This window comes from Bos indicus, chromosome 10, assembly GCF_029378745.1.
Source record: "Bos indicus isolate NIAB-ARS_2022 breed Sahiwal x Tharparkar chromosome 10, NIAB-ARS_B.indTharparkar_mat_pri_1.0, whole genome shotgun sequence".
NCBI classification, from domain to species: Eukaryota; Metazoa; Chordata; class Mammalia; order Artiodactyla; family Bovidae; genus Bos; species Bos indicus.
This window is the reverse complement of record NC_091769.1, coordinates 25,234,400-25,256,353: the sequence shown is the minus strand read 5'-3', so window position 1 is coordinate 25,256,353 and position 21,954 is coordinate 25,234,400. Positions and strand designations below refer to the sequence as shown.

General features: G+C 40.8%; 1 long non-coding RNA gene across 1 annotated transcript; it reads left to right on the top strand.

Moving 5' to 3' along the window:
* Positions 1-741: 741 nt before the first annotated feature.
* Positions 742-5,708, top strand: LOC109564478 (uncharacterized). The gene is made up of 3 exons (XR_011568771.1): positions 742-1,543; positions 1,669-1,786; positions 3,860-5,708. It is a non-coding gene; the product is annotated as an uncharacterized lncRNA (long non-coding RNA).
* Positions 5,709-21,954: the final 16,246 nt, after the last annotated feature.

Below are 21,954 nucleotides of genomic sequence, written 5' to 3'. Positions count from 1 at the left end.
ACAATTGCACTCATCTTACGCTAGTAAAGTAATGCTTAAAATTCTCCAAGCCAGGCTTCAGCAATACGTGAACTGTGAACTTCCTGATGTTCAAGCTGGTTTTAAAAAAGGCAGAGGAACCAGAGACCAAATTGCCAACATCCGCTGGATCATCGAAAAAGCAAGAGCGTTCCAGAAAAACTATTTCTGCTTTATTGACTATGCCAAAGCCTTTGACTGTGTGGATCACAATAAACTGTGGAAAATTCTGAAAGAGATGGGAATACCAGACCACCTGACCTGCCTCTTGAGAAATCTGTATGCAAATCAGGAAGCAACAGTTAGAACTGGACATGGAACAACAGACTGGTTCCAAATAGGAAAAGGAGTTCGTCAAGGCTGTATATTGTCACCCTGCTTATTTAACTTCTATGCAGAGTACATCATGAGAAATGCTGGACTGGAAGAAACACAAGCTGGAATCAAGATTGCCGGGAGAAATATCAATAACCTCAGATATGCAGATGACACCACCCTTATGGCAGAAAGTGAAGAGGAACTGAAAAGCCTCTTGATGAAAGTGAAAGTGGGGAGTGAAAAAGTTGGCTTAAAGCTCAACATTCAGAAAACGAAGATCATGGCATCCAGTCCCATCACTTCATGGGAAATAGATGGGGAAACAGTGGAAACAGTGTCAGACTTCATTTTTTTGAGCTCCAAAATCACTGCAGATGGTGATTGCAGCCATGAAATTAAAAGACGCTTACTCCTTGGAAGAAAAGTTGTGACCAACCTAGATAGCATATTGAAAAGCAGAGACATTACTTTGCCAACAAAGGTTCGTCTAGTCAAGGCTATGGTTTTTCCAGTGGTCATGTATGGATGTGAGATTTGGACTGTGAAGAAGGCTGAGCACCCAAGAATTGGTGCTTTTGAAGTGTGGTGTTGGAGAAGACTCTTGAGAGTCCCTTGGACTGCAAGGAGATCCAACCAGTCCATTCTGAAGGAGATCAGCCCTCGGATTTCTTTGGAAGGAATGATGCTAAAGCTGAAACTCCAGTCCTTTGGCCACCTCATGCGAAGAGTTGACTCATTGGAAAAGACTCTGATGCTGGGAGGGATTGGGGGCAGGAGGAGAAAGGGACGACAGAGGATAAGATGGCTGGATGGCATCACTGACTCGATGGCCGTGAGTCTCGGTGAACTCCAGGAGTTGGTGATGGACAGGGAGGCCTTGCATGCTGCGATTCATGGGGTGGCAAAGAGTCGGACACGACTGAGTGACTGAACTGAACTGAATCTTTAAAATCACCACCAGAGGGCAGGGTTTCCTTCAGATGCGATTCCTCATTGTATTCAGGAGCTGGTTTGAGTTGCCTACTCTGTAGCCACAAGACAGATGACTGCTGCTGTGCAGAAAGAGGTTCCCAGTTTCTGAGTGAGGAGCTTCTATAACATCCGACCAGAGACTAACTTTGTTAGATTTGATGTTTCTAGGGAACAAGGACTGTTGCCAGAATGTTTTCTGCCACTCACTCAGTTCTTGTCATCTTCTTAATACTTGGTAAGTAGCATTTTGTCCTAAAATGATTTTTCATTTTCCTATGATAACAGGTAAGTTTTATTTTTCTTCTCTGGCTGAAATCTCCTCCTGTACATTTCTACTATAACAAAGTGATTCTCTTGTAGGAGGGACCAATGGTGACTCAGTGAACCAGACAGAAGGCCCAGTGACTCTCTCAGAGGGGGCTCTCTTGACCCTGAACTGCACTTACCAGACCACATATTCAGATTCCTATCATTTTTGGTATGTCCACCATCTTAACAAAGCTCCTCAACTCCTCCTGAAGGGCTCAATGACAAACCAGAGGCCAGAGCATGAAGGTTTTCAGGCCACTCTTGTTAACAGTGACAGCTCCTTCCACCTGCAGAAATGGGCAGTGCAAGCATCAGACTCGGCTGTGTACTACTGTGCTCTGAATGACACAGTGAGAGAGGGCTGCGGGGGAGCTGAGCACAAACCCAAGGGGAGCAGGAGACTGAAGGCAGAAAGAGGTATATTCTCTCCTTGATCAGAGTTTAGTTTACTTTTAGAGTTTTTCAGGAAAACTAGTCAAACTCAGGTCTAATCCTAGGAACCCAGGAGGTTGGAAATTGCTCTACAGGGAAAATAGGGCGAATGTCAGTCTTAAAGAAGACCCAAGCTCCAATCCCCAGAAGCACCCCTGTTCAGCCAGAAAGATTCCTCTCTTCTCTAGACTGACTTTAAAAAAAATCTGTTTTTCTCATAATGTAAGATGGATATTAGATGCCACAGAATTAATAATTCATTTAGAGAAAAGAAATAGATGATTAAAAGCTGCATCACCTGAATCATAATCATAAACCAACACAGAGGCACCAAGCAAATCACATACCAGCCTGCATGTGGCTGAGACGTAACGCTGTTGAGGGGCTGTTTTCAGTGAAAACCTTTGAACTGGAGCTGCTGCAGCCGTGGGATGAGAAAGCGTTTGTGACTTTTGAGTGGCTGTGTTTCTTTTATTATTTATTTGTTTATTTTATTTTTGGTTCAGCTGGGTCTTTGTTCCTGAACTTGGGCTCTCCCCAGTTGCAGTGAATGGAGGTCACTCTTTACTGCAGTGCGTGGGCTTCTCAGTGCGGTGGCTTCTCGTTGCAGAGCACAGGTTCCAGGCGCACGGGCTTCAGTAGTGGCAGCGCATGGGCTCAGGAGTTGTGGCACGCAGCCTCTAGGGCTACATTTCTGATATAAGGAAATAAGAATGCATGGTCTGGTGAGCTTGTCCTCATTTTGACTATAGGGTGGATATTTAAAAGCAAGATTATTTTATCACACATTATTGATTACTGTTAGACGCATAAAGCTGGACAAATTTTGTCCACTCAGAAACTTGCTATGATTGCATTAAACAGACAAAGACTTTTATCCAGCGTAAATTCCCCCAGAAACCCATGCCTTGGAATGTAGGAAGAAAAGCTATGATGATTGAGAGTAAACAGTTTTATCTTCCTGTATGAAAGAAAAGCTTGCGAGCTTATTTCACTGTAGATTTGGACTGCAGATCCCTTCCCCCAAAAAGGAGCTATACAAAAATGGATGACTATTTGTTCTCAGAGGTCACTGTAACATAATAAATTGTTTTTGTCACAGAACGTATGTCTATCCTAGATGCATTGACAGAATATGCATGCAGCCCTGATGTAACTGTTGTTAATTTAATTACAGCATGGCAACCCATTCCAGTATTCTTGCCTGGAGAATCTCATGGACAGAAGAGCCTGGTGGGCTACAGTCCATGGAGTCACAAAGAGTCAGATATGACCAAGTGACTTTCAAGTCTAAATAGGCAGGTTACAATCACCAACCACATCCACAAGCCATGGCATGACACAGGCAAACTGATATCAGCCAGTTACATTTCCTGTTTTGATGCAGAAGCATCTCACAGCTCAGTCACTGTGCATGTGCCCTGGCAGGCACAGGTCAGGCATCTCGACCAAATTTGAGAGAGACCACAGGGCATTTCACTCAGAGGAAGAACATCCAGCATGGGGCTCCCTGGCCTGCTCAGAGCTGTCATAGGCTCTGTCTGCCTTGGTAAGGCTGGTAAGGATGACCGCAAACAGACTCAGCTCTGCTCAGCTCCCATGTTTAGAGGTAGGGCAGGTTATTATTGTCTGTTAGGGTTTAGGAGAGTTGGTTAACTGGCAGAGGAATTAGAACTCTTAATCCTCTGTTTGTTCCTTGAAGCCCTCTGAGTTCCACCAGGAGAATCAGCCTCTTCTTTCTGTCTCTCTTTCTCTCTCATATATGTATGTATGTATATATATATATATGATTTTTTTTTCTTCTCTATAGGATCCCTCATGGCCCAGAAAGTAACTCAAAATCGGTCAGAAATTTCTGTGCTGGAGAAGGAGGATGTAACCTTGAACTGTGCATATGAAGCTAATAGCTATACTTATTATTTATTCTGGTACAAGCAACCATCAAGTGGGGAAATGATTTTCCTTATTCATCAGGAGTCTTACAATGAGCTGAATACAACAAAAGGTCAGTATTTTTTGGACTTCCATAAAGCAACGAGTTCCATCAGCCTCACCATCTCAGACTCACAGCTCGAGGGCTCAGCTGTGTATTTCTGTGCTCTGAGAGACCACAGTGATGCCACTGCCTGAGGGAGCCCCACAGAAGCCTCATATGTCAACATGTGGAGTCCCCCAGCTATGAACACCTTAGTGAGATTCTTGGTAAGGTCAGGAGAAGGTATGGGGGTTAGAAGTGAAAACCTCACTATAAGGAAAATGCTATCTTTGGCTCAGAGTGCATATCTTAAAGTGTAATTCATCAAAAATACCTTTATCTTCAATTCTTTATCTTGCAGAAGATTGTTTGCCAATTAAAAAAAAAACTTTGAAGTAGTGATTTTATTAAAGTATGAAATTTGGCTTTAAAAAATTCAATAGTATTTGACTAAATCTGCACCTGAGTTGTCAGAGTTTTAGGTTCACTGCACAAATATTTATGCATTGCTAAGTCTGGCCATCATTGTGGATCTGAAATATCTATGAAAGGACACTTCTTGGACCCTCCCTGTGCCCTGCCTCACCCGTGCCATGAATGACTTGGAATGATGTGCATAGAATAACTGTTACCACAGATCTTCACCCCAAGGAGAAATGAAACCCTACTGTTTGCTCAGAACTAACGTCATCACCTGGTCACATTCCCTATGTGTGATTACAAAGCTATGTATGTTTAATGTAGAAAATACAATATGCAAAGAAGGAAAGCTAAAAACAAAATAACTCACCAATTTTACTAGTCAAAAAAAAAAAAAACTCTATTAGAGATTCATACCTTATAGGATATTTCTAATCAGAATTTTTACCTGACAGTATATTGTGAAATAATTATTTCACAACATTATTTACAGGTCAACATCACACATTCTAATGGTGATATTCCAATGTGTGATTTTATCATACTTTTGGGCTAATTCCATTTTACTAGCTTTTAAGATTGTTTTACTCACTATAGTAAACAATACTGGAATAAACACAAAGGTATTTGGTGGTTTTCTTGACGAGTCCTAGGAGTTTAATAGGAGTTTACCATTAAATCTTTCTGATGTGGCTCCCTGCTCATTTCTGTGACCCTGGAGAATAGAGCATTTTCACTCTGCAATTACTAAACAGTCATATTTTCCTTGTTTCACAAAATTCTTTTATACGAAGGCTTTGCTTTATACTTTAGTCCCAATTAACTTCAGATGGCTTCAATTTTGGATGTCCGCACCATGTGTGTGCAGAGTAGCTGTCATACAACATCCTAAAGAGTTCAGTCTCTGCACTATTGCTGTGATATTAGGTGGGAATTAACCTAGTGGGTTTGCTTTCGTCTGGAATTCCAAAAAGGAAGATACTCTTCCTTGTGTAAGGATTTTCTATCCCTATTGCACAAATAACAATGACCCCAATAAAGAGCAACTTTCCAGAAAAGAAAGTTTAAGAGTGTGTGTGTGTGTGTGTGTGTGTGTGTGTGTGTGTGTGTGTGTGTGACGCGCATGTGTGTGAAGGAGAGAGAGAGATGAGAGAGAGAGACAATAGACTTACATAGCCAATTCATCAAGTAATTAACTAGTTAAAAGAGTTGAATTTTGTAAAACGTATTGGAAAGAAGAAAGTTATCTAGAGATCAACTTTTAATGAAGAAAATAGATGTAAGCAATTTCAAGGAATAAATCAAACACATGAAAGAAGAAAAATGTATCCTAGAACTGACTCTTTGCAATCCCATGGACTGTAGCCCACCAGGCTCCTCTGTCCATGGGATTTCCCAGGCAAGAATACTGGAGTGGGTTGCCATTTCTTTCTCCAGGGAATCTTTCTGACCCAGGGATTGAACTCGCATCTCCTGCATTGGCAGTCAGATTCTTTACAGCAGTAAAGTGAGAGAAGTTGTCATTGCAACCCTACGTGAACTTCAAAATCCTCCAGACTCCAGGGGAATATGTCAAACTCTCTGAGTCAATCCTTTGAATCTCCTCTAACTTGAGGAAGAATCAAAAAAACACATACCACCACAGCTTCACTTTTTTCTCTTTTGTTTTTAATATTTTTAAAATTTATTTGGCTGTGCCAGCTCTTAGTTGCAGCACATGGGATCTAATTCTCTGTCTGGGGTCAAACCCAGGTCCCTAGCATTGGGGGTTCAGCGTCTTAGCCACTGCACCACCTGTGAAGTCCCTATTTATTCTAACTCTTTAGTGAATTATCAGTTTTCTCATATATCATTATTGTGCAGAATAGGCTAAGGAAAGTTAAAAAGTGGGCTTACAAATGTTTTGCAAGTGTCTTCAAGCTTGTATTATAGTCTCTCTCCATGTGTTCTCATGTATTTCAGGCTGTCTTCAAAGCCCAAGACAAAAGGGATGTTGCAATTAATATGCTTTTATGTATCTACATCTACATCTCTATCTATAATTATGTATTGTATTTTTCAGTTGCTCAGTCATGTCCGACTCTTTGTGACCCAATGGACTGCAGAACACCAGGCTGCCCTGTCCTTCACTATCTCCCAGAGCTTGCTCAAACTCATGTCCATTGAGTCAGTGATGCCATCCAACCATCATCCTCTGTCATCCCCTTCTCCTTCAATCTTTCCCAGCATCAGGGTCTTTTCCAACGAGTCGGTTCTTTGCATCAAGTGGCCAAAGTATTGGAGCTTCAGCTTCAGCATCAATCCTTCCAATGAATATTCAGGACTTATTTCCTTCAGGATGGACTGGCTTGATCTCCTTGCAGTCCAAGGTACTCTCAAGAGTCTTCCCCAACACCACACTTCAAAAGCATCAATCCTTCGGCACTCAGCCTTCTTTATGGTCCAACTCTCACATCCATACATGACTACGGGAAAAATCATAGCTTTGACTATATGGACCTTTGTTTGCAAAGTAATGTCTCTGTTATGACTATAACTGTGAGCTCCACAGGGTCAGGAAACTGTGAATGCATTGTACATTACACAGTACAGAGCACATAGTGGTTACACATTAAATATTGGTTGACTGAAGAAGAATGAATTCATAAAATCAACAGATGTAGAGCTTCTACCCTTTGGATGCTGTTAGGTAATTGCAGATCTATTATTTCTTGTAGTTCATTTCTCATCACCTTAAGAATACTTCTGTTTATATGTGTCATAAGTTCTCTTTCTGTTTGAACAGATTTTCTTCATATGGTACTGTTTTCAGGCTTGCAATTAAATTAAATGGTCTCCCTCGTGTTGGCATAGACAGAGCCATCTTAATCACCTGAGTGAGTCTATAGTAAGGTATATAGACTTGTTCTCTTGTAAACTTGGAAGTCCCTCTTATCAGTGATTCTTCTAGGTTTCAGCCAATGTTAATGTACCCCTGTAGTATCTCCTTTCTGCTTTCATCTCTAGACTTTTTAATCTGTGGATTTTAGCCTCAAATATTTACTTGCTGTGGCTAAAGATATGGGTCCTATTAAGCTATGGATGGTAGTGGGCAAGGAAGGAGCAGTGGTCCTGACTGAAAGAAAGTCATGGCTACCTTAGTTCCCTTTGAGTCCCAATACTTTCCCTTTCCATCCTAATTTCTAGGGTTCAAAGGAAATGACCCTTGTATAACAGGTGTTCTCCATACACTAGATATTGCCATTAGTACAACTGGATGGTGTCAAACTATCTGTTTCTATTTACCTTTACCATTGCCATGACTTTTGCTGCCTCTTTGTATATTTTTTCTTTCAAATCTAAAGACCTAGTTTAGGGATAAATACTCCTACCATTGAGAGTCCTAGCCTAAGACAAGAAAAATGCCTTGTCTGTTTTTCTAGTTTCTGTTTTCAAGGGCTGACTTATTTTGATCAAGAACAATTTTAAGCTCCTGGATTCACAACCCTTAAGAACATTTTTAGAAAGTGTTATCCTCAATTGTAATATTTGTATTAAAAAAAGTTGGTATTTAAAAGACTCTGCCCCTGGGACAGTAGAAAGAAGAATCACTACATCCTTGGAGAAATGAGCTGTTTGACCTTGGAATGCTGTCTGTGAAAACAAGGTCCATGGAAGCCTGTAATTTTCTCAAAAAGCAATAACAGTAAGAGGGAATTTTCATTCTTGAGACAATTTGTAAAAAGTAGTCTCTTCTTCAAGAAACACATGCTCAATTATAGGAAAGAAGTTATAGACAATAAAGGAGATTCTGACTTTTAGCTCAGTTTGATGACTTAAATATTGATAGGCATTTTTCTCAGAGAACTTTGAAATGTGAATGTTAGAAGAGATTACAGTTATCTTCAGTCATAAGACAGATGTAACCCTTTTCTGAATCTATACTAGAAAGCATTGCCCTATAATACATGAAAGAGGATTTCAGAGGTGATGAATCGAGAAGGGCTTGGCATTTTACTACAGTTTTGACTTTACTCTTTAGGTAGAGAAATCACAGTAAGTATAAAAAGGGAAAGTCACAGGCTCAAAGAACAAATTTTTTTTTTCTGCTCCCCTATGAGAAGTCTTCAATCCACATTTTGGTTATGTTGCTTTGAACTAGTTACTTGATAACAACAAATAGGTAAAGGCTGAAACAAAGATGATGACACAGCCCTTTTAAAAAATATTAAAAAATATATACATTATAAAAGTTAACTCAAAATGGATCATGGGCTTAAATTTAAAATATAAAACTGCAACTCTTAAAAAAAAACATAAGATAAAAACTTCAGGCTTGCAGCTAAGTAAATCTTAGATTTGACACTGAAGCATGATACACTCACACACACATGCACACACCAAACTGAATCAAAATTAAAAACCTTTCCTCTGTAAAAGACCCTGTTAAAGTTACAGACTGGGGGTGAAAGTGAAAGTCGCTCAGTCATGTCCGACTCTTTGCGACCCCTCGGACTACACAGTCCCTGGAACTCTCCAGGCCAGAATACTGGAGTGGGTAGCCTTTCCCTTCTCCAGTATATCTTCCCAACCCAGGGATTGAACCTAGGTCTCCTGCATTGCAGGTGGATTCTTTACCAACTGAGCTGTGAGGGAAGAAAACGGGCAATGGATTCGAACAGGTGTTTCACCAAAGAGGGGATATGCAGATTGCAAATCAGCACCTGAAAGATGGTCAACAATATTAGCCATCATAGAAATGCAAATTAAAGCCACAGTGAAATATCACTGCACAAATCTCAGCGGGGCTAAAATAAAAAATAGTGATAACACTAAATTCTGGCAAACGTGTGGGAAAAACTCAATCATTCACAAATTGCTGATGAAGATATAAAATGATATGGGCATTCTGGAAAATAGCTTGGCAGTTTCTCATAAGACTAAACATGCAGTCACACATTTGGACACTTATTCTAAATAAATAAAAGATTTTATTCACATAAAAACTCGTGCCTGAATATTCATAACAGCTTTATTCACAGCAGCCGAAATGTGGATTCAACCCAGTGTCCCTCAGGGGTTATTGGCTAAGCAAACTGTGGCGCATCTATACCATGGAATACTATTCAGAAATAAGAAGACCAACAAGTTGGACACATACAGTAATTTGGATAGATCTCATGATTTTACTACTTATGCTAAGTGAAAAAAATCTCATTGGTTACTTCTGTATAATTCCATTTCTAGGACATTGTTGTTGTTTAGTCGATAAGTCATGCCTGACTCTTTGCAATCCCATGGACTCCCACCGGGCTCCTCTCTCCAAGAGATTTCCCAGGCAAGAATACTGGAGTGGATTGCCATTTCCTTCTCCAGAGGATCTTCCTGACCCAAGGATTAAATATGCATTTCCCGCCTTGGCAGGCAGATTCTTTTACCATTGAGCCACCAAGGAAGCCACTCTATGACATTACTAAACAACAAAATTGTATGGATGAAGAACAGATTAGTGATTGTCTGGGGTTAATGATTAGGTAAGGGGGTCAGTGTGGCTACAAAGGTGTGTGTGGCCTAGGGAAACCTTGTTATGATGAAACAGTTGTGCATCTTGATTGTGGTGATGAGCCTATACATGTGATATACATGAATACATGAATCTACATGTGTAAATTGAATAGAGCAACACACACACACACACACACACACACACACACACATGACTGCATGCAAAACTGGGGAAATCTAAAAATTGAAACCTGTAGATTTTACTAATGTTAATTTCCTGGTGTAGATACCATGGAGGAGACCGAGTAAAGAGTACACAGAGCCTCCTTGTACATTTTTGGAAACTTCCATGAATCTATAGTGATTTCAGATTAAAAGTATTTTAAAAATGACATGCAATTTTCATAAAGTTCACAACTGTAAATCATCTCTTGAGCTTTGTTACACATCCCTCATCCAGCTCGTGGATTCATTTAGTGTCTATTCTACAAAGAGCTCCTGCATTTATCTTGCAGTTATCTTTCTCATCTTCTTTCTGAGATACACATCCAAAAGCAAAGAAAAGCTGCCTTCTAAATATGATTGTAAGAGAGCTTGCTAAGTGTGGTTAAAATGAATTAAATCAAAGGATGCTACAATGGATATAGTTAGTTCAGTGACTTTTAAATCACTGAGAAATTCCAAATTTTCAAATAAAAAGTCCAAGAACAACAAACTCCAAACACTGTTAGTGTAAGAACTTCTGTGCTGCTTATTCTTTCTTGTCACTGAGTGGGTAAAGGATAAGGTGACATCAAAACAGTGCAGCTGAGAGCTGATGCTCTTTTTCCACATTGAAGCTAATGGGGTTGGGGCAGAGTGTGCCATTCAGACAAGTCTTAAGAAAGCTCCTAAAAATGGTGGTCAACTCCACAACAGAGACACACGTTCAGTGACAAAATCCAACGGGGTGTCATAGAACCAGGCACATTGAGCAATGCTAGTTTTGCTGTACTTATCTTCTGCTACCCACTCTGCCCTGTGGCTTTCTGACCTGTCTGATGTCTATATTGGAGAGCTTTTCTTTCCTTCTGCATGGTCGCCTGTTCTGTCCTCCTAAGATCTATCGAGTTCTTGACCCTGAGTTTTAGTTATGCTTGGTCCCTGAAGCCAGGCATAAAATTATTTGAAGAAATAGATTTCTTAATTTATGCTCCCAATTCTCTGTCAAAGAGGTTTCCAGTCAGATGCACAACTATTCTATCCCTCTGCTTCTCTCAGCACTCTAGTCTTTTTAAGGTCTCACCTGCTGAGATTCTTGTGTACTGTAGAGGGAAACACAATCCATTACACCAATGCCACTGCTACTAAGTCCCTTCAGTCGTGTCCGACTCTGTGCGACCCCATGGACTGTAGCCTGCCAAGCTCCTCTGTCCATGGGATTCTCCAGGCAAGAATATGGGAGTGGTCTGCCATGCCTTCCTCTGGAGGACCTTCCTGACCCAGGGACGGAACCCATGTCTCTGGCACCTCTTGCACTGGCAGATGGATTCTTTACCAGTAGTGCCACCTGGTAAGCCCCATTACACTGATGCTTGAGCTAAACTCCTATAACCCTTGGTAGCAGTTTAGCTTTAAAGTACATTCAAGGAACAATGACATGATTAAAATTGCAGGCAGAGAAGGCTTTTCTGATTACTCTGTTAGACCTCCTATGTACTATGGCCACCAACATAAAAGATGTCCTTCCCTGAATATATGTCTTTGTGGGTGGCATAGTTGGTCCTGTGAAATGTTTGTGTTTGTGGCCACCAGGTGGCAGTGATTCCATTCTTTTCATTTTTCCAGTGCCTTAAAAGTCAAAAGCACGACAGCTACTAGAGGATTTGCTCGTGACTGGCTGAGCCTGGAACAGAAAGGCTCTCCTGTGCATTAGAGAAGAACTAAGACACAGGAGGAGCTCTTCAGGGGAGAAGATTTGGAATCATTAAGATTGCATCAAGAGTGAGATGGCAGGATGGAGAACATGCTGGAATGTGCATTCATAGTCTTGTGGCTTCACCTTGGATGTAAGTTGCAGGTTAAGAGATGAGACCCTATGGGCACATTTTCCCAAAGATGGGGAGGAGAGAGAGGAGTTTAGACACTGCTTATCCCAGGCTTTGTGTTGGAATTTTTAAGTACTGCTGAACTGAAAGCTTTGTATTGTTTCTGATTTTGTTTTCCTGAACAGGGTTGAGTGGTGAAGACCAAGTGGAGCAGAGTCCTCAGACCCTGAGAATCCAGGAGGGGGACAGTCTCAGTCTCAACTGCAGCTACAGCAGTTTTAGAGGGCTACAGTGGTACAGACAAGATCTCGGGAAGGGCCCTGAACTCCTCTTCCTTCTTTACTCAGTTGGGGATGAAAAGCAGAAAGAAAGACTGAGAGCCACCTTGTTAAAGAAAGGAAGTTCTCTGCACATCGAAGCCCCAAAACCTGAAGACTCAGCCACTTACCTCTGCGCTGTGCAGACACAATGCTCCCCAGGCACCTGCAGACTGTACCCAAACCCTGAAGCTGGGGCTCTAGAATAAGGGCGTCTTTGCTGTTTTCCTTCCTCCTGAGCACCCAGAGCCTCTTCCCAAGTGGTCCTCTGGAGAACGAAGTCTTGTGACGCAGCCAGACAGCAGAGATTACTGGGCATTCTGTCCAGGATCCTAGACAGTGCCCCCTGTGTGTCCATGGATCAGTCTGCTCTTTTAAATAGTCCAGAGCTTCCCTCGTGTAGATTCAAAAGGGATAGTGGTGGTATGGAGTCTTGGTTTCCAGTCTTGGGCCCCTTGAAAAGACGCCACAGGAATGTACCTTCTTCCCTGAAATAATTTTTTTTGCATTCTCTTATGATAATCTGGCCACATGTGTGTAAGAGAATCTTTCCCATTTTAATACATTCTTGAAGGTCATATCTCCACCAGCCCTATTACTACATTTCTCTTTTCCTTAATAATCAAATTAGTTGACTGTATAGACTTACTGTCTCCATTTCTTCAAGTCCAGTCCTCCCCTCCTTGAACCTGACTTCTGTGAGCATTACTCTGAGAGATGCTCTCACTTAAACCAGTGGCTTTGGTGGTGATAAAGCCAATGATTATTTTTCAACCTTGTCTCATCTGAGATTCTCACTTTCTCATCCTTTTTAAAAGTAAAATTTCTTTTTTTAATCAAAATAATACTCTCATTTATTTACAAAATCAAATAGCGCTCTCTTTTTCTTCCCACTCTTCTACATAGTTTATTTTTGCCTCCCCAGAGGAACCACTTTTTATTCTCAGGTGATGACACTGACATTTATCTCAACATTCAAAATGATTCTTGGCTTTCTCTTCTCTCTCTGTCTGTAACTGAGGTTCAGTTCAGTTCAGTCACTCAGTTTTGTCCAACTCTTTGCAACCCCATGAATCACGGCACGCCAGGCCTCCCTGTCCATCACCAACTCCCGGAGTTCACTCAAACTCATGTCTATCGAGCTGGTGATGACATCCAGCCATCTCATCCTCTGTCATCCCCTTTTCCTCCTGCCCCCAACCCCTCCCAGCATCAGAGTCTTTTCCAATGAGTCAACTCTTCGCATGGGGTGGCCAAAGTACTGGAGTTTCAGCTTTAGCATCATTCCTTCCAAAGAACACCCAGGGCTGATCTCCTTTAGAATGGACTGGTTGGACATCCTTGCAGTCCAAGTGACTCTCAAGAGTCTTCTCCAACACCACAGTTCAAAAGCGTCAATTCTTTGGCGTTCAGCTTTCTTCACAGTCCAACTCTTACAATACATATAATAAAGTGTACAAAACTGAAGCTTAGAACTCAATGAAATTTTACACTTGTTAATATCTACATGCATAGTATATATTATATCTGGTTTTCTTCACTCAAAATAATATCTTTGCAATTCATTGGTGTCACTTTGCTTATGTCTTATTTGTTCTTTTTTTAATTGATGTGTAGAGTTCCTCTATATGAATATCTAACAATTTAATTATCCATCCTCCCAAAAGTAGATATTTGGGTTGTTTGGATTGATTACAGTTTTGTGCTATTGTGAAAAAAGCTGTGTGTGAGGGGAAAAAAAAAACATTTTTTTTCCTTCTTGTGTAGGGAAAAATCCAGTTCTGCCCTATTATGTCTTTTTTTCCTATGAGTCTCCTTTACTCCTTGCACAAAACATTTCTGATCAACAGATGTGTATTTTCCCACACCAAGCAATTCTCTGCAATCCCACCCGAGTATCCTATCATTCTAGTCAGTTCTGACACTTTCTACTTGAAAAAAACATGACAGTCACAAGCCCAAGGGATCAACTGTGCTTCTGAACAAAAGACTGTAGGTAGAAGATTCCCAAATCAAGATAAGACAAAACAAAACAAAACCCTGGGCTCAATTAATTCACTAGAGTGACTCACAGAACTAGGAGAAATATTCCACTTATTTTCACCTGTTTGTTATAAAAGGCTATGATAAAGGATACAGGTGAATATCCAGATGGCAGAGGCATGTAGGGTCAGGTTTGTGAGTGGAACTGTAGAGCTTCCGTGTCCTCTCCAGGGACCACTTGCCTAGCACCTCTGTGTGTTCACTGACTGAAAGCTCTTCAGTAGGTCTGGGGTTTGGGCAGTGGTCCTACGAGATGACTCCCCAGCCTACTTGGCTTTCTGCATTTTCATTTTAACTGCACCCCACAAAGGATGTAGCAAGTCCTACTTAACTGGCTAAGATCACCTATAAAATGTTGAATAGAATTCTTATTCCCAAACTCAGAGGTAAAGCATTCACTATTTCACTGTGACTATTAATTATAGTGTTTTTGATAAATATTCTTTATTTATTTAAATTGATTTTTAAATGTGAAACCAACTTTCACTTCTAGAGTTAAATGCTCTTAGGAATGTTGTTTTGTCTGTTTCACATAATGAAACATTGATTTGCTAATATTTTATTGAGCTCTTCCCCCCATTTTCCTGAATGATATTAGTATTCAACTTTTTCTTTTCCATGTTAATGTCAGATTTTGGTATCAAGATTGTAATGATTCATTAGGTAACTTGCAGTTTAAAGCTTCTCTTCTACCTATAGAAGAATTTGTGTAGGGTTTTTAATTTAGAATTAATTTAGAAACAATTTTCAGAAAGTTCACTATAGTGAGGTCATGTAAGCATAGCCTTATGGGAGAAACTTAATAATCCTTATTTTGGATTCAGTTAGTCTAACAGATAAAGGGTTATTTATATATTTATTTTTCTCTTATGATGGTTGATAAACTGTGTTTTTTTCTGCTCATGTTTTATTATTTGCTACCATTACTTTCTTTTATTTTAACTTGCTACTTTTTCTAGTTCTTTTAGTTGCAACTTTGCCTGTTAATTCTCAACATTTCTTCTTTTCTGACAAATATAATTTAAATTAATAAATTTGTCTCTAATTACAAATATTCCTTGACTTACAATGGTGTTATGTGCTAAAAACTGATCATAAGCTGATAATATCTTTAGTCAAAAGTTCATTTAATACACCTGAACTCTGAACATCATAACTCAGCCTAGCCTACCTTAAACATCTTCAGAACACTTATATTAGCCAACAGTTGGGCAAAATTATCTAATAGAAAGCCTATCTTATAATTTGATGCTGGCTACCACATGTAATTTATTTGGCACTGTGCTGAAGATGATAAGCTGAGTGGCTGTCTAGGTTCAGAATGGTTGTATGTTGCTTGTTTACCTTTGTGATCGAGTCACTGACTGGGAGCTGCAAGTTGCTGCTGATGTTCAGCATTAAAAGACAGCATCACACTAGCCCATGAAAAGATCAAAATTCAAAACTAGAAGTGCAGTTTCTACTGAATCCATATTATTTTTGTGCCATTGTAAAGTTGGAAAGCCATAAGTCAGGGACTTTCTGTACTGCTTTTGCTGCATCTTGCATGTTTTGATGTCATATATTAATTATTATTCAACTAAAATATTTCCATTTGAAGTGGGGATTTAATATCCTATGGGGATATTGTCAGGGACCTAAGAATGGCCAAACCCTGCCCTGCTCACCACTGGGAAGATTCCTGAAGATGCTGTATATATAGGCTTAATACAAACAGAAAGTGAAGAAGGACTTTTAGCTGACCCCTGGACCTAATTTCCTCCAGGACCTAATATCACTGGTCCTCTGATTACCTCTAGGAAAGGTGGGTTTGAGGTTCATGCCTAAGTAGAGTTTCTTACTTTCTTCTGAATCCAGAATAGCAAGCTCAGAATTCCTATAAGGATGAGGTGGAAAGATAGGACACACCTCAAATTGGCCAAGAGTTGATTTACTTTTCAGGCATCTGGGCTGAAAGAGAAAGAAGAGGCAGCCATTCCCAGGGCACTAAATTAGCCCTCTATAGAAATGCATTATCACAGGTAGGCAAAGACTTCAAAATGCAGGAGCTATTAGCAGAATAAGTGGACTCTGGAGTCCTATGTTTTAAGTTAGACTGAGAACTGATCTCCTGGGCTTCTCTGGTGGCTCAGATGGTAAAGAATCCTCCTGCAGTGCAGGAGACACGGGTTCAATCCCTGGGTCAAGAAAATCCCCTGGAGAAGGGATTGGCTACTCCCTCTAGTATGCTTGCTTGGAGAATTCCATAGACAGAGGAACCTGGCAGGATGCCGGCCATGGGGTCGCAAAGAGTTGACATGAATGAGCGACTAGCATTTTCACTTTTTTTTCAATATCCTACTCATAAATGGACTCTGAATGACAGAATCAGCCCTCCTCACTCTTCCTTTGTGGGTAGAAGAAGAGAGGAGGTTTACAAAGAAGGGAAGAAGAAGTGGAAGCTTCCTGATTCATGGAGAGAGACACAGGTATTCTTATCCATATCATCTGGTTTTGTTCAGTTTTAATCTTTTGGGTTTATAGCTTTATAGTCTGCCCAATGTCTTCAGTGGAATAGATCAGAGAATTATCATGAGATTCTTATTTCTACCTGACTTTTTGTCATTCTCATCTTCAACATCAGAGTCTTTATTATCATTTATTGAACCACTACCATATGTCAAGTCCATTGCTCAGCACTTTAGATACTCCTTCTGTAATCTAAAACCCACAAAGTAATATTAATCTATCCTCAGGTAAGGAAACTTAGCCTTAAACATGTTTAAAGATGAAGGGATTTCTGAGATAAATGTGGCAGGCAACATAAAATGAGAATTAAAAAAAAAAAAAACTCCAGAATTAAACAGTTTGAAAGTATTTCTGCTGTACAGCAGAAAGTAACATAACATTGTAAATCAGCTATACTCCAACAAGAATTAACTTAAAATTTAAATAACCAGTTTGAATAAGTGCCCCAAATCTTTGCAAGTCAGAAATAAGTCTACTTACTCTTTTGACAACTATACAGTATCTTGCCCCCACTAGACCTGGAACACCACCACAAAGCAATGAATCCCCAGTTCATAACCCTGCCCAGAGAGCAGTCCTGAACACCAGTCTCTTGTAACTTCCCAGCTGCCTCCCTTACACTCCACGTGGACTCTCACAGGCCCCTCTCCCTTGGCATCACCCAAACCCAGCCTCTGACTGGCCCCAAGCCTTTTCTGCCTCTGCCTGCCCCATGTCAGCCAATGGCAGCTCTGTCCCTGGGCAGTGCCTTCTTGTTCTCATACCCACAGCTGGCAAAAGTTTGGTCCCTCTGTTGGAATCCATCCCTTCCTCCTCTGTGTCCTCAGCCCCACCACTGCCCACTGGGATCAGTCTATCATAATGTATTGAATATTTGTATTGAAGGATATTTAAATATCCTTGCTGCATACAATATGCAATTTCATAATGTATTTATTAGGCTATTTCTTAAAAAATTCTCAGACAAGTGAAATTTCTGGCCAATGATATGTAAATAACACCTATGAATCTTATTTAGCTTATACTTCAGTTCAGTTGCTCAGTCATGTCCAACTCTTTGCGACCCCATGAACTGCAGTATGCCAGGTCTCCCTGTCCATCACCAACTCCCGGAGTCCATCCAAACGCATGTCGATTGTGTCAGTGATGCCATCCAACCATCTCATCCTCTGTTGTCCCCTTCTCTTCCTGCCCTCAATCTTTCCCAGCATCAGGGTCTTTTCAAATGAGTCAGCTCTTTGCATCAGGTGGCCAAAGTACTGGAGCTTCAGCTTCAACATCAGTCCCTCCAATGAACACCCAGGAATGATCTCCCTTAGGATGGACTGGTTGGATCTTCTCATAGTCCAAGGGACTCTCAAGAGTCTTCACCAACACCACAGTTTAAAAGCATCAATTCTTCTGCGTTCAAGCTTTCTTTATAGTCCAACATTCACATCCATACATGACCACAGGAAAAACCATAGCCTTGACTAGATGGACCTTTGTTGGCAAAGTAATGTCTCTGCTTTTTAATATGCTGTCTATGTTGGTCATAACTTTCCTTCTAAGGAGCAAGCGTCTTTTAATTTCATGGCTGAAATCACCATCTGCAGTGATTTTGGAGCCCCCCGAAATAAAGTCTGACACTGTTTCCACTGTTTCCCCATCTATTTCCCATGAAATGATGGGACAGGATGCCATGATCTCAGTTTTCTGAATGTTGAGTTTTAAGCCAACTTTTTCACTCTCCACTTTCACTTTCATCAAGAGGCTCTTTAGTTCTCCACTTTCTGCCGTAAGGGTGGTGTCATCTGCATATCTGAGGTTATTGATATTTCTCCCAGCAATCTTGATTCCAGCTGTGCTTCCTCTAGCCCAGCGTTTCTCATGATATACTCTGTACCTAAGTTAAATAAGCAGGGTGACAATATGCAGCCTTGATTTACTCCTTTTCCTATTTGGAACTAGTCTGCTGTTCCATGTCCAGTTCTAACTGTTGCTTCCTGAACCTGCATACAGGTTTCTCAAGAGGCAGATCAGGTGGTCTGGTATTTCCATCTCTTTCAGAGTTTTCCACAGTTTATTGTGCTTCAGCTATAGGATGTGAAAGTGCCCATTTCCTGATTTATCACACACATTGAATGTGAATATTATGATTCTTAACTCTTTTTGCAACTTGATGGCTGAGAAATGATATAAAGGGATTTTCAAGAAAGTGTGAATTAAAGAAAATAATTCTTAAGAACTGAAGTGGCAAGAGGAGGGAGCAGTTACAGGAATCTGAAGAGGTTCAGCTACAGCTGTGCAGTAAAACCTATGATTTCTTCTTTTCTTTTTTGTACTTCAAATTGCAAACTTACTTTTTTTTACTGTGTAATTTTTTTCATTTTTAAAAAATATAAATTTATTTAATTGGAGGTTAATTACTTTACAATGTTGTATTGGTTTTGCCATACATCAACATGAATCCACCACAGATATACACATATTCCCCATCCCGAACCCCCCTCTTTCCTCTCTCCCTGTACCTACGCTTACATTTCTCTCTAGGTACCTGTGTGTATTAGTTACTCATTAGTGTCTGAGTCTTTGCCACCCCATGGACTGTAGCCCACCAGGCTCCTCTGTCCATGGAATTTTCCAGGCAAGAATACTGGAGTGGGTTGTCATTCCTATCTCCAGGGGATCTTCCCCACCCAGAGATCGAACTTCGGTCTCCTGAATTGCAGGCAGATTCTTTACTGTTTGAGCCATCAGAGAAACCCCTCTATGTACATACTTAACCATATTCTACAAATCTGATGTGTTAAAAATTGTTTTCCCTAGGAGGAGGGAAAGAGGAGGGAAAGAGATAAGCATTTGTCTGGCAAGGCTGGGCTTGGTCCTGAGATGGTGGTGTTTCCATTGCAACCTCCCATTCTTGGCAGATGGGCTTCTGGCGCCGGCCTCCTCCATGCCTATGTGACTTGCTCTGATTGGCTGGGCTGTGTTTCCTGTAGAAAGGTTTGAAAACAAGAGGCAGCAAAGTAGATCTTTTATCCTGTGAGTCCTTGAACATTTTACAGACACAAGAACTCAGTTCTCAGTGAGTCTACATAACAGAAGGAATGGACAAATCCCTAAGCCTGCTCATCCTTTGGTTACAACTAGACTGTGAGTTAAAGGGATTTGGAAATGGGCAAAGAATGGGCAACTCCTGGATATTCCTCCCCAGGGAAGAGAGGAAGTCTGGGAGTTGTACCTGCATGGTTTCTGGGAGTTCCTGTAGAGAGCAAAAAAGTAAACTTAAAATTAGTTTTCAAAGAATAATCAGCCACTAACCAGCCTGTCTCTGTTTTCTCTTTCTGAACAAGGGTGAGCACTAAACAGGACGTGAGTCAGAGTCCTGAAGCTCTGAACGTGAGAGAGGGAGACAGCGTGGTTCTTAACTGCACTTACACTGACAGCGCTCTGTACTTCCTTCAGTGGTTCCGGCAGGATCCCGGGAAAGGGCTCACATCTCTATTGTCAATTCAGGCAAATCAGAAAGAACAAGCAAGTGGAAGAATTACAGTCTCGTTGGATAAATCATCAAGACACAGTGCTTTATACATTGCAGCTTCTCAGCACAGTGACTCGACCACCTATCTCTGTGCTGTGAGGCACAGTACACAGAGGGAACCTGTTCCCAGTATTCAAACTGCAGATGGGGCTCCAACCATGTCCTGTCTTGGCGCTGAGGAAACTTTTTCCATTAAGAAGATTTCTACATTGACTTTCTTTCCAGATAGAGGCAATTAGCAAGGGTAGGATGATTTGAGAGAATAGCACTGAAACATGTACATTACCATAGGTAACATAGATGACCAGTGCAAGTTCCATGCATGAAGCAGGGCCCCTGAAGCCCATGCTCTGGGACAACCCAGAGGGACAGGGTGGCAGGGGAGGTGGGAGGGGTGTTCAGGATGGTGGGGACCCAGGTATACCTATGGCTGATTCATGTTGATGTATGGCAAAAACCATCACAATACTGTAAAATAATTATCCTCCAATTAATATAAATAGATAAATTTTTTAAAAATCTGATAAAATGATCTAAAATTATACTATGAATACTTTGACCATTAGATTTTCATCAACTTCAATTTATTTTTATTTTTATTTTTTTTTAAATTGAAAGGCGAGTCCTTGTCCAGCCTCTGTGAGCTGGAGCCCAGAGGCCAATTCAAACTGCCCGCGACCGCCACCCGTTTTCAATTCGACCGCTTCCCAACTTCAATTTAAATAATAGTTTTACAATCTAAATGGGAAAAGAATTTAAAAAATAATAGACACATGTATGCAGGTCAGGAAGCAACAGTTAGAACTGGACATGGAACAACAGACTGGTTCCAAATAGGAAAAGGAATTTGTCAAGGCTGTATATTGTCACCCTGTTTATTTAACTTATTTGCAGAGTACATCATGAGAAACGCTGGACTGGAAGAAACACAAGCTGGAATCAAGATTGCCGGGAGAAATCTCAATAACCTCAGATATGCAGATGACACCAGCCTTATGGCAGAAAGTGAAGAGGAACTCAAAAGCATCTTGATGAAAGTGAAAGTGGAGAGTGAGAAAGTTGGCTTAAAGCTCAACATTCAGAAAACGAAGATCATGGCATCTGGTCCCATGTCAGACACTTAGAAGTAAAGTGTCAGACTTTATTTTTATGGGCTGCCAAATCACTGCAGATGGTGACTGCAGCCTTGAAATTAAAAGACGCTTACTCCTTGGAAGGAAAGTTATGACCAACCTAGATAGCATATTGAAAAGCAGAGACATTACTTTGTCAACAAAGGTCAGTCTAGTCAAGGCTATGGTTTTTCCTGTGGTCAGGTATGGATGTGAGAGTTGGACTGTGAAGAAGGCTGAGTGCCGAAGAATTGATGCTTTGAAGTGTGGTGTTGGAGAAGACTCTTGAGAGTCCCTTGGACTGCAAGGAGATCCAACCAGTCCATTCTGAAGGAGATCAGCCCTGGGATTTCTTTGGAAGAAATGATGCTAAAGCTGAAACTCCAGTACTTTGGCCACCTCATGTGAAGAGTTGACTCATTGGAAAAGACTCTGATGCTGGGAGGATTGAGGGCAGGAGGAGAAGGGGACGGCAGAGGATGAGATGGCTGGATGG